Source organism: Ailuropoda melanoleuca, chromosome 7 (genome assembly GCF_002007445.2).
Source record: "Ailuropoda melanoleuca isolate Jingjing chromosome 7, ASM200744v2, whole genome shotgun sequence".
NCBI lineage: Eukaryota > Metazoa > Chordata > Mammalia > Carnivora > Ursidae > Ailuropoda > Ailuropoda melanoleuca.
Window position 1 is genome coordinate 136060039 of NC_048224.1, and position 13110 is coordinate 136073148.

Genomic DNA, 13110 nt, shown 5'->3' on the forward strand with positions numbered 1-13110 from the left:
ATGTAATGATTCTCAGAAAGTCAATTCATTTGTAGATGATGGCCAGGACAAGGGACTGAGATTCCAGAATGACCACCCAGTCAAGCAGGCACTACAGACATTCCAGTTTGATGAAGAAAATACGTGTGAGGGAATTATGGTTAGTGCTTGGACAAAAATCTCATTGATATTGAATATTTGAATAATTAACTGATCAAATCAGTATTAAATGACATTGCTAATGAGAACGAGTTTGTAGGTATTGTTCTTATACATGAACAAGCGCTCCTTCTGAATTCAACGAAGTTGTAGTTAAGTCTATTGACTAGGACTTAGAGACCAATCAGACAATGCACAGATATGCGCTGGAGAGCAAGAGGGAAAATGCTAACAATTCAAAGCCCTTTATTAGAAAATTAACACAAAGTGCTTGATCCACTTATTAAGAATGATCAGCATTGATCCTGCTGGCAAATAATATTATTTGTTATGGGTTGAATCACATCCTTCCAAAAGATGCATTGAAGTCCTAACTCCCAGGACCTGCGAATATGACCTTATTTGGCAACTGGATCTCAGCAGATATAATCAAGTTAAGATGAGATCATTAGGATGAACCCTAATCCAATATGACTGGTGTCTTTCCAAGCAAGGAGAAACACAGAGAAGAGAATGTGAAGCCAAAGAAAGAAGCAAGGAGGATGCCCATATAAAGAGAGAGGCAGAGATTGAAATGAAGCTGTCACAAACCAAGGAACACCTAGGGCTACCAGAAGCTAGAAGAGGCAGGAAGGATTCTTCCCTAGAGGTTTCAGAGGCAGCATGGCTCTGCCAACACCTTGATATGTTTACTGTGTCCATTATTAGTACCACTATTTGCCAAAGAAACAACATAGATCACTGTTTATAGCTAGAAAGCCTATTTTAGAATCTTATAAGATTGTATAGGAGATCATCTAAATACAGGCTTATTAGCAAGGTTGGCTACTCTTCCACCATCTTCCTTCCTCCCTGTTAGTGCTATATATCTTTGCTGTTTTTTGTTCAGTTCTGTCAATTGCTAAAGGAGAAGTATTAGAGTTTCCTACTATAATTGTAGAATTTCTCACTGTAATTCTGTCAATTTTTGCTTCATCAATTTTGACTGTCTCATTAAATACATTCACATTTATTATTGCTATGAATTATCATTATGCCCATCATTATATTATATCCATTTCATTATAAAACCCCCCATTTTATCTTTGGATTTTCAAAGTCTGTTTTAACTGATATAGCCATTTCAGCTTTCTTAAGCTTACTGTTTGCATACCATATATTTTTTTTACATCTACTTGCTTTCAATCTGGTTGTGTTTTTATAATTAAAGTGTCTCTTTTGTAGACAACATGTAGTTGGGTCTTGTTGGTATTTACTCTGTCAGATAATCTCTGCCTTTTTATCGGGATATTTATTCCACTAACGCTTAATGTAATTAATGATATAGCTGGATTTGGGTCTAATATTTTACTATTTATTTTCTGTTTGTCCCTCTGTGTTTTGTTCCTTTGTTCTCCCCTTTCTGTCTTCTTTTGGATTCTTTGAATACTTCCAGAATTTCACTTAAATTTATGTTGTCTTCTTAGCTATGTCTCTCTGTACTTGTTTATTTATTTATTTTTTTGTAATTGTTCTTGGGATTGCAATATGCATCTTTATCTTTTCACAATACTTAAAATTAATATTGTACCAATTTATATAAAACTTAGAAATCTTGCAACTGTGTGGGTCCATTTCCCCTTCACCATCATAGTGGTTGTGCTGTTATTGTTGTTTTACGTATTACACCTAATAACATTATGAATCCCCTGATGCAATGCTATACTTTTTGTTTTCAACAGTAACATTTTAAAAGAAATTAATTTTTTAATATTTAATTTTTTAATATTTTTAATTTTTTAACATTTACCCATATATTTACCTTTTCCAGTGCTCCTCTTTTATTCCTGACAATCCCGATTTCCCACTGAGACCATTTTCCTTACTCTCAGAAACTTCTTTTAACAATTTTTATAGTACAGGTCTGGTTTTTATAAATTCGCTTAGTTTAACTTCAGCTGCAAATGTTTTCGTTTCACCTTAATTCTTTTTTTTAATTTAATTTTATTATATTATGTTAATCACCATACAGTACATCCCCAGATTCCGATGTAAAGTTTGATGCTTCATTAGTTGCGTATAACACCCAGTGCACCATGCAATACGCGTTTCACCTTAATTCTTGAAGGTTGTTTTCACTGGTTATAGAAGTCTTGATGGGCAGTTCACTTTTTTTTTTCCTTCAGAATTTTAAAAATGTTCTGGTCCCATAATTTCTGGTGAGGCGCTGTTAGTTCTTTCCTTGGTTGTTCTCTATTTATAAAGTTGTTGTTTTGTTCTGGTTGCTTTCATGACTTTCCTCTTTATTTGAATTAATTTTGTTTTTTCTATTTATGTTGGTCTTTTACTATGATGTCCCCAGGCATGGGGCTGGCAACCACTTTTATCACATAGTCAAAGTGAAGATCATCATTGATGAGACAGGTTGGAATCATGTTTTATATGGTAGGGTAAAGCTTTCTGACATTCCCTCAATATAATACTGTGAAATGATCAGAAAAAAAAAAACAAATCAAGGGACTTTCTAAAAAATAACTGACCTATAACTCTCAAAAATCAAGGTCATAAAAGTAAGAGACATACTAAGGAACTGTTTCACACAGAAGGAGACAAAAGGGCATGATGGTTCAATGTAACATGTGATTCTAAATTGGATTATTTTACCCTATTGGTCACTTTTGGGACAATAGGTGAAATTTTGAACAGGTTTCAAGGCTTAGAAATTTTGAATAGGATCCCAGATCGTAGAAAGTTTCAATATTAGCCTTCTGATTTTGAAGATTGTATTGTAGTTATGACAAAGAATGTTTTTATTCATAGGAAACACATTTAAAATAATCAGAGAAGATTCTTCAGGTTGGCAATTTATTCTCAAGTGGTTTGGAAAAGAAGGAAAAGTTTGAACTGTTCTTGCAACTATTTTGCAAGGTTGTTATTGTTTCAGTGTAACAAAAAAGGCTATAAAGTTTTCTGTAATCAAAATAAATTGTATTAAAGTAATAGAAATGCTAAATTAACACACAAAGTTCGCTGAGAACACCACTGAATTATTATGTTTAGAAGTATCACACCACAAATTTAGGGGAAACTGGAATATTTGGATTAGTGAACAAGTGACCTGACTTTCTCTTTTTTATTTGATGAAGAAATAAGAATTTTAGTTCATGTGTTCAGCATGTAACAAAAATTTACAATTTTGATTTTACTATCTAAAATGTCAGGCAATGTTTCATTTTCATTATAATTCTAATATGTCTATATTGTTTTAGAATACTTTTACTATATAGTTATATTTGACAGTGGCCCAGTGAGATTTTGGCATCTGTTTTGGGTATGAACCTGATAAGTATCTGTATGTTCATGATATGAAGTAACTGGTATCTTAGCTCTTTGTTAGTCACTCACGTGCTAGGTAGGTGAGGTTACTTTAAATGATTAATTTGACAATGCTAAGTAATATTGAAATACATTGCCATTATTTTTTTCTCAATCTCACTATATATAATGAAATTACCTTTAACAAAGTCACTGGCTTAAGTGAACACTGAAAGAGAGATATTCCACTGAGCAGAAATGTTAATATTAATCTAGGAATTTTGTCAGATAATCCCAGTTAATCTAAATATAGGTTTAGTAGTTTAACTTTTTCAAATGTATTGTTCCTCAACCAGATTTATGTTGAACAACTTCCCTATAAGAACAACAATATATAGATTCTTTAATTTCTAGTGAGTTCTTATTCAGTGTGTCAGCTCACAAATAAGCTTGGGATTTTCATAATAGTCCCATTACCATACTGAATAATGTAAATAACTTGTACTTTCTGCACATAAAACCTATCAGATGTTATGAAGATGCTTAATTTTGGCTCATTATCAGAAAGTAGGCTAAAACCGGCATAGTCTATTATGCCCAGAATCTCCATTTTGCTCACATAGACAATTGTACTCATTAATATCATCTAACTGAAAGTGAGTACCATGCATACTCCTCTCACCAATTAGTAAAATCAACAACCTAGTGCTTCCCAAACCTGCTTATCATATTATTTTGGAATATAGAGGCAGGCTTTAAAGATTTCACAAGTTAGAAGGACAAAACAATAAAATCCAGAATATATCTTTTTTAAAGAAAATCTATATTTTGTGCTACCTTGGATTCTGAAAATCAAGTAAAAAACAGATTGAAGAGTCACTTAGAAAACTTAAATGTTTTCTTGAAAAATAGGTTTTTATGGAATTATAGGAATTTTCCTGGGCACACCAAGATGTGTAGACTTCATGAAGAATTTCCAACCTTGTCCACAAGTGACCGTTGTTGTCGCTGAGCTGGATATAACGTTGGGTTTATAATGAGCCACTCTTTAATTGTATATGTTCTTAGTAATATCATTTATGTTCTCTCTTTTAATCTATTTCCTTCTGGAGAACAGTAATTTTCACTCTCGGTTTTGAAAGAATGAATCCCAACCACTAAATCATTGGGTACAAAGATAATTTGGTCATTTGCCAACAATAGGCTAAGAATATAAAGTGAAAAGCCTGTCTGCCTCTTCTGTGTAAGGCATATGCCTGTAGCCTTCACTAAGTTGTAAAGTTGTCAAAATTAAAGATAATGTCTATTATTCATCTTGCCCTTTGACCTGAACACTACGGTAGCCTATTTCAATTAATGTCAACGAATTTTCTTTGGAATTCCACAGCCACGTGATATGATCTTTCTTAATCAATACTGAAGCCGGGCCTTCATTCTAAGACCAGAAATTTGACAAGTATAAATCTGTGGAGAGAATGTTCTGTAAATTCACTAACCTTGAAGACCAAAAGGCAAGAATGGAAAAATGGGGATGCTTTCACCAGAAAATTCCATTGCATTTCTCCCATATTTTTGACGCTTAAAAATGTAATTTGTTTTTATTATTTAAGGTTAAAATTGAATTTTAACTAGTTTGATTTATTCTGCCTCTTCCCAGATGAAGGAGATCAGGGTTATACTGAGTGTTTTGTGAGGGAAGCAGAAGGGCCTGGCATTAGAAAAATCACACCTAAGTCCAAACACAGGTGTTCACTACTCGTGTGACCTTGACCTGTTTCCATGCTCCCTCTAAGACTTGCACCTCCTCCAAAAATCGAGGATGAAAAACACCTTTTATGAGGTTTGTTTTGAGAACCAGAAATGAATTATGAAAAGTGCCTGACCTTGACGGATGCTTAAAGAAAAAGTTATGTCTACTTTCAGTGTTCTTTGTCTTTTTAACCAAAGTGTCTGCCATCATTCATTTCCCCCAGAGCGCATACCTCCAAAGCTTTCATCACTATCATGTTTAGAAGTGGACGCCATTTTCCCACACTGTCCCCTTCATTGGGATTGATAAAAGCCCAGATGAGGCCTTGGGTTTGGTGGAAGGTCAAGTCAAGAAGCCTGGGCATTGGAAGTGGCCACTGGAGAGGCATTCCACCAGGTGTCCAAGGAAGCAAAATGTGAACTCTGTTGTGCTAAGCTGTTGAAATTTTGTTGTGTCCTTTGTAGAGCAGGTAGTGTTATCCTAACTAACAGCTCGTATTATGCTGCTGGGAAGCAGTGTCGCAGACGCCTGCCTTTCTCAATGTGCACGGGTGGCCCACGGTCCCAAATCTACTCTTCTTCCTGCGTGCTTTATTTGATGAATGGCCACACTGGAAAACTGTGATTCCTTTTCATGCTTTTCATGCATGTCCTTTTTTTTTTTTTTTTTTTTTTTTTTTTTTTTTTTTTTTTTTTTTTTTTGGCATTTCACTTATCTTTTTCACCCATATTCAGAAAATCCTCAAGCCTCACTAACTCTACATCATCCTATTTCTCAGATCCACCCCTCGTCTTGGCCTCATTCGCTCCTGTATTTGCCAGGCTCACATTATTTCCCACCAATGTCACAGTCTCTTACTGCCTTACTTCCCTCGATCTAGGCTCTGTCCTCCTGCTGAGGGAAAAATTTTAAATGCATGACGTTCCTTATGCAGTATAATTTTTAAAATATTCTCTAATTTTTTTTTTCTTACTCTGAGGGTCAAATCCGAACTTCTAAGCTGGGCTACAAGAGCGGCCTCCTCTGTGCATGCCACACCGTGGTCCCTCCATCTTCGGTCTTCTGCGCGGGACCACACGCTCTGTCCTTCCCTTGCTAACCTCCTCTTTGATTATGAGGATGTCACCTGAGCTGTGAAACTTTAACTTCTGCCCTTCAGAGTTAAAAGGTCCCAGAGTACTCTAAGTTTGCCCACCCTTTCGACCTACTCTCTGCCCCATCATATGTCCTTCTTCCTCACTGGCCCAGAACTCCCAGACGTAACCCAAATCACTTCTTTTACATCAGTTTCTCCAAAGCCTAGCTTGGTCCCAGTGACTGGAGGCTTCTCACAAAGTTTTTTCCAATAAATGATCGAAAGTCATGAATGTGGGCAGTTTGTATGTCTGTTTTAAATAAACTAATAAATGGAAATGTAAGATATACCTGCTCTTCTCAAAATGAAAGCCATTAGGTATTGATTTGAACCCCCAGGGGCTTTTTCCCCCCTTTCTGGAAACTTTAATAAAACAGAAGAGAAGAAATTTATATAATGCTCCCTTTGAATACCTGAAGACATATTTTTATTGCCCAGAAATTTTATTGGTGTTCATCATACGATTTAAAGAAGACATGTACTCTCTTCCCCCATATCTTGTTCTGCCGTGAGCTTGATTGCTGCTTCAAGACGGGTCCCCAGTCTTCTGCGGTCAAAAAGCGTAGTCACCAGGGGCGCGTGCTGTCTGGGGGATGCGGGACTGCCTTCTCAGATGCTGAGTGCTGAGTGTGGCTTTTTGAAAGGGGTACAAATAATATTGTGCCCGAGCTTCATTGTTTCTCCTCTAATGACGTGAGACATAAATTTTCACTTTACACATACCTTTGAGAAAAGCTTGAGGGAGAAACAGATTAATTGATTGGCCAAGTTCATTGGGAAAAGAAGCAAGAAATCTGGTGTTTATCTGTTTCTATGAATGAAATCGCATGCTGATTTGATATATTAAATAAATATTCTGCAGGATTGGGCTGTTACTTGTCATTGCACAGGGTTATAAAATTTGAGATGGATTACTCTTATTTTTTTTAAAAGACTTTATTTATTTATTTGTCAGAGAGAGAGAGAGAGGGAAAGCACAAGCAGGGGGCAGAGGAAGAGGGAGAGGGAGAAGCAAGCTCCCTGCTAAGCAGGGAGCCTGATGCAGGACTTGATCCCAGGACCCTGGGATCATGACCTGAGCAGAAGGCAGACGCTTCACCGACTGAGCCACCCAGGCATTCCAAGATGGATTACTCTTAAAAGAAAGAATCCCTTCATGTATTTTCTTTAGCCTTAGACCTTTCAAAATATATCTGCCCACTTGAAGGTGTGGTGTTACTTACCACCGTAGAGTTCGCGAATTATTCAGATAAATACAAAATCAGGGGTGTTGTGGGGTGTGGTGGGTGTTGATAAAGAGGACCAGGCTCTTGTTAAGATGCTATTTCTCTATAAAAATGAAAAATTCTCAATACTTGAAAAAATGTATGCAATACAATTGGATTTCTGTGGAGGTTAAATTTCCATTTCAGTTGAAACAAATTTTTTCCAAAATCAAATTTTGAAAGTAAATTTTCTATATTTTATTACAATATATATAAATCCAAATGTCTAACCTTGAAAAAGTCAAAGTCACTGTTTGCCTGTTTAAGTGCATTCTTGGAAAGGTATTATATTAGTGCTTCTCACATGCTCTGACAGCTTCCCTAACTCATTTTGAAAATAATATTTCTTTGTGAGTCATTGTAATAAATTAGAGCATCAAAGTTTTCACTAGAAAATTAAAAGGTCTTGGTTGCACAGCCAAACTTATTCTAATGATGCAGCATTTAATATATTTCACATCTTTTAATATCATTTTTTTCCTGGTACAAACATTTAATCCTTTTTTCAAGTCTAAGAATCATAGGACAGCCTGCATGGTTCAACAATGATATTGACACTAAGGTAGTTCATTTCAAAATCCTTTTTTTAAAAGATGTAATTTATTTATTTGAGAGAGAGATAGAGACAGAGATAGCCAGAGAGAGCACAAGCAGGGAGGAGAGGGAAAAGCAGCCGGGCTGCTGAGCAGGGATCCCTAAGCAGGGCTCGATCTCAGGACCGTGGGATCATGACCTGAGCTGAAGGCAGATGCTTAACCGACTGAGCCACCTGGGAGCCCCTCATTTCAAAATCCTGAGGTTGAGAGAGAGACAGAGAGGCAGAGAGGGAGACAGAGAGAAGAGAGAAGAGAGAAGTAGAGATTGGGAAGGAGGAGGAAAAGGGGAAAGAGGTCAGAATCAAAGCAAGCAATTAAATTTACTTCTAACAACTTGTAACAACATGAGTACTTTGTTTGATACATATTGGGCCTAGCAGATGAGTAGAGATTTTAATTTCAAGCCTCTTACTGAACATAAATTTGACTCTGCAAGGTTCCGTATGAAATTTGAAGAGATCCAGAAAGCTATAGAAAGACGGCTTCCAAAAAAACACATAAATTAAATTGAAAGTTACACTGTTTTAAGGAAAGGAAAATTGCAATAAAAAGAAAAGTACCAAATTTTAGACTCTAATTATGACAAAAATACCTGAGCACATTTTAAATCTATGTGATTACTTACTCATTGTGGTGTATGTTTTGTGTATCCAAAACTCTATTTCACTGTATTGCATTTCAGAAAAAAAAAGAAAATCACATTAAATAAAATGCTTTGGCTCAACTTGACTTTTGCTTGGGGATGTAGCAAGAGTTTTACCAAGGTTTTCATCAAAATTGAATCATTGTTTAAAGGCTTAGAAGCAAATTTTGTTGCTGTTAGATTTCATTTACTGATAACGTCTATGTGCCCTTCAAATGAAGGGGAAGGAAAGACTAGATAGACCTATTATTTCTGGTGTTGCAATGTAATGACATTGTTGCCAGGTGCCTCAGCGGGAGCCCTGGTTACGTGGCCACATCAGCACCCGGCTTATCCGGAGACATCCCTTCGGTGGCTGTTGAGCTTGGGAGAAAAACTAGCTGGGCTGACCGAGCGTTTAGGTCACCTTCAATCCATAGGTGTGGTTCCCTCGTCTTCTCCCCGGATCGACGTCAGCAAGCTAAATAAAGCACTGAAACTGAAACTTTCATATTTAACTAGATAATTTTTTAAGTCTCAATCAACAATCAAGCTTAATAACATATTTACATAGAGAAATTTTGCCAATTCTATTTTGAGAGGACTCACTTGGGTCAGCAACGTAACGGTGGTAAAAGGAAAAGCAAATGAGCAATCTAGCTGACCAAAGAAATAAGGCATAAACAAACCTTACCAGTGACTTCTATAACTTTTCAAAAAATATCTTTTCAGTATGTTTATATTTAATATTTTAGTGATTTTAGAATTTGCAATTTAAGAAAGCATTCCTCCACCTGCTAGCATATTACGTAACAGCTTAGTGAAATTTGCTTGCTTTTACGTCATTCTTAGCCCTTCAGAATTGGCTAGTATTAGTACTTCTTTCTATGTCTCTATTCATTTAAAAGTGTGTTTGAATGAACTTAGAAAAAAAAATTAAAATCATCTAGAGGGGTGTGTTTGTAGAGCCGTCCCTATTTTTAATAAATCATAGATCATCAATAAATCTATGAAAAATGGAAATACAACCCATTAAGTTCCAGGGCAAACATTCAGATGCTTATCATGATATGGAAATAAAAATTATACAGAGTAAAAGGAAGAAAAGTACAGAGAAAAAGTAACAGGGATGTAGTCTTCATTTCAGACTTTTCCTAAAGTCCACAAAGAACTTTAACTTTTGCTTGGAAATGGACAGACGTTGAAATTTGCTTTTCCAAACAAATGCCCTTCTAGCGAGCTAGCGCTCGGACAGCTGGCAGCGTGAGGCAGCGGGCGCGGCGGGAGCTCGATGTTTGCTGAGAAACGGTCACCGTTTCTACACCTGCTGGCAGCCATGGATGGGTGTCCTACACTCACAGATGGATATCCAGAGTCTGGCTTTCCACGACAGTTGTAAATGGAAAGCACTTCAAGATGTGAGCTGTTGTCAGAAATAGCGAGTAGGTTGAACATATGGAAATACATTAAAATATCTACTAGATGTGGGAGAGGTGGTAGGAGGGCCGGAGAGACTAGAATTAGTGAAATGAGAAAGGTCACTCAAGAGCCCTGCTCCATTTTCTTAGAGTGTGGATTCTTAGACGAGTCCATTTTCTTGGACTTTATCAAAAACTTCTCAGCCTTCCTAATTTTTTTTCACTGTGATTTCTTTCCATGGGGATTATGGTATTATTTTGAGACAGAGTGATATCAATTCAGTTTAGATATATATTCATGCAGAATAAATTTTAATTTACAGTAGTGTTTTTGTTTATGGAATCCAGAGGTGTCAAAGATGTGTACTTTAAAAAAAATGCACGAGCAGTTCAAAAAACACTTTGAGGCTGCGTCATTCTTTCCAGGACCATCATAGGCCAATTCACACTTACATACGGGGTCACCTTTCAAATCTTATGGATTTCTTTTACTATTCATCGTGATTATGAGGTTTTGGGGGGCAGTGGGGAGACATAAAGAAACAAAAGTTGTTTACATTAAAAGTCATTAGCACTCACTTTAATTTTTAACTTACATAATTAAAAAAAACCTCTTGGAAAGTCATCCACGGTTAGTTTGCTAGATTAAAGATGTAAAGTATTGGGATGCCTGGGTGGCTCAGTCAGTTAAGCATCGGCCTTCTGCTCAGGTCATGATCTCAGAGTCCTGGGTTCGAGTCCTGGGTGGGGCTCCCTGCTCAGCGGGGAGTCTGCCTCTCCCTCTGCCTGCTTGTGCTCTCTCTGTGTGTCAGTCAAATAAATAAATAAAATCTTTAAAAAAAAAGATGTGAAGTGTTTCCAAAAATATGCTATTAAGAGAAAAACCAGTATAATCCAGTGACTCTGAAACCCTTGTAGGAGCTGTTTCCCTTCATGAATGAGTAATCACCACGGCTGTCACCGAGGACCCCTTTGGGGTCTGGGCACACTTATAGTATTTATCTCATGTAAGCCTCCAGGGGTCCATGAGGTATTTTCACCTGGTGTGATCTCACGTTGTTCAAATATATCCTTGGCCCCTTGTGCCATATGCTGGCGGGTACCGTAACCACGGCTTTGTCCCTGAGATCCTGTGCCTCTTTTTTAGGGTAAAAAAAAAGAATCTTAAAAGCACACAATGCTATCATTCTTAGCTAGGGATTTCATCAAGATGTCCCCATGGACCCCCTTCTTTACTTCACCGCGTTGACGGGAGAAGCAGCTCAGGGGGCAGCAAAATGAAATGTGGACAGATGTGGCTTACGACAGTGGACAGCTCTTTTTATATATATATAATTTTTAACTTTTTAAGTTTAAAACTTAGGATTTCATAATTATCTGAGAATTTGGAGAAAATGAATCCTACACCCAAAGCGTGAGTGAGACCTCAGCTTCTCCCTGGGCCCAAGCCGGTGTTTGGAACTAACCCTCGGAGGCCGCGGGAGCTCCAGCTTTCTGCGACCCCCCTGCGTGGCCTCGGATGACAGCAGGCGATTGACGATTTCTAACTTTACTCTGGATATTTCATGTCAGGTAAACACAGCCCTGAAATATGTCAGAACATCTTTCATATTTGGTTTCATGCCTTGAGCTTTATTCCAAGGCCAAGAAGATTATCTCTCTTTTATCATCTTTCGGAGAACTTCCAGGCTCTGAAGCAGTTTGAAAATTCTCATCAATGTTGCGGAGACCCTGCTTTAGGCTCCACTCAGATTTTTTCCCCTTCCTCCCATTTACTGACCAGCTCTCAATATCTGCATGCCATATTCAGTTTTTCCCTAACGTCATTAATGCTTGAAGATAGAGAAGATTCTGAAAAATTCTTGTTCCTTTGTTAACGGAGACAGTCCGAGAGTCTGTTTCCACGTCAAGGTGGGTACAGTCTTTACATGAGCCCCCTGCTCAAACTTCAGCAAAAAAATAGGAGTCATTCATTCTAATGTTATGTGTGTGCTGTCAGGGCCTGAATGCTTCTGTGGTTCAAGTTTTGCTTGTAAGCGGTACACGTGTATGTCACATGCCCGCACATCACCGGGGAGGCAGGCCGGAGGGGCCTAGCCTTCTCCCTGTTTGTAAATTTGCACGTGCAAATTATCAGATTCCTGTCTGCAATTCTAGTAAAAACAAGATGTACCCTTCGTGTCTCTGACTCAATGCTTCCGGTAGCAGATTTAGTTGTTCCGTAGAAAGAGCACAAATGGTGTGTCAGACCGATCAACGCTGTAATGTTGTCAGGTATCAAATGCCATCTCTCGGGCACCTGGATCCGACATCCAACTACATCTTTTATCTATTTATTGGTCCTGGCAAAAATGATGTTCTTATTTATTCATAGAAAAATCCATTTTTATTTTCCTTCCTTCCTTCCTTCCTCTCTCTCCCTCTCTCTCTCTTCTTTTCTTTCTTTCCTGTCTTCCTTTCTCTCCTTGCTGCCTGCCTTCTTTTATTTTAATTACTACAGGTTCTAGTACTTACTGGCACCAATTCATTGGCGAAGAACTACATTCCCTTGTCCCTAATGATGCCACTTAAATGAGCAACTGTCACTCACTATATATATGCCAGGGGAACAACACTATCTTTTTAATGAAAGAACAGTCAGTAGAAAGTTCCACTGAATGCCAAATGCTATAAGGAATGACATCCAACCCCACTGTGTTGCTTGACATTTGGTTTTGCTGAATCAAAATCTTCCACAAGCTGGAATTTCTCTATTGCAGAAAAAAAAAAGGCAGTCATAAACATGGGGAAACTTGTTCTATACATTTGTGGATGAAATACATTTTCTTATTTTCAGTTTGCTTTCAGAAATAATTGTTTCAATATCATAATTCCTTACCTACTATGCAATGG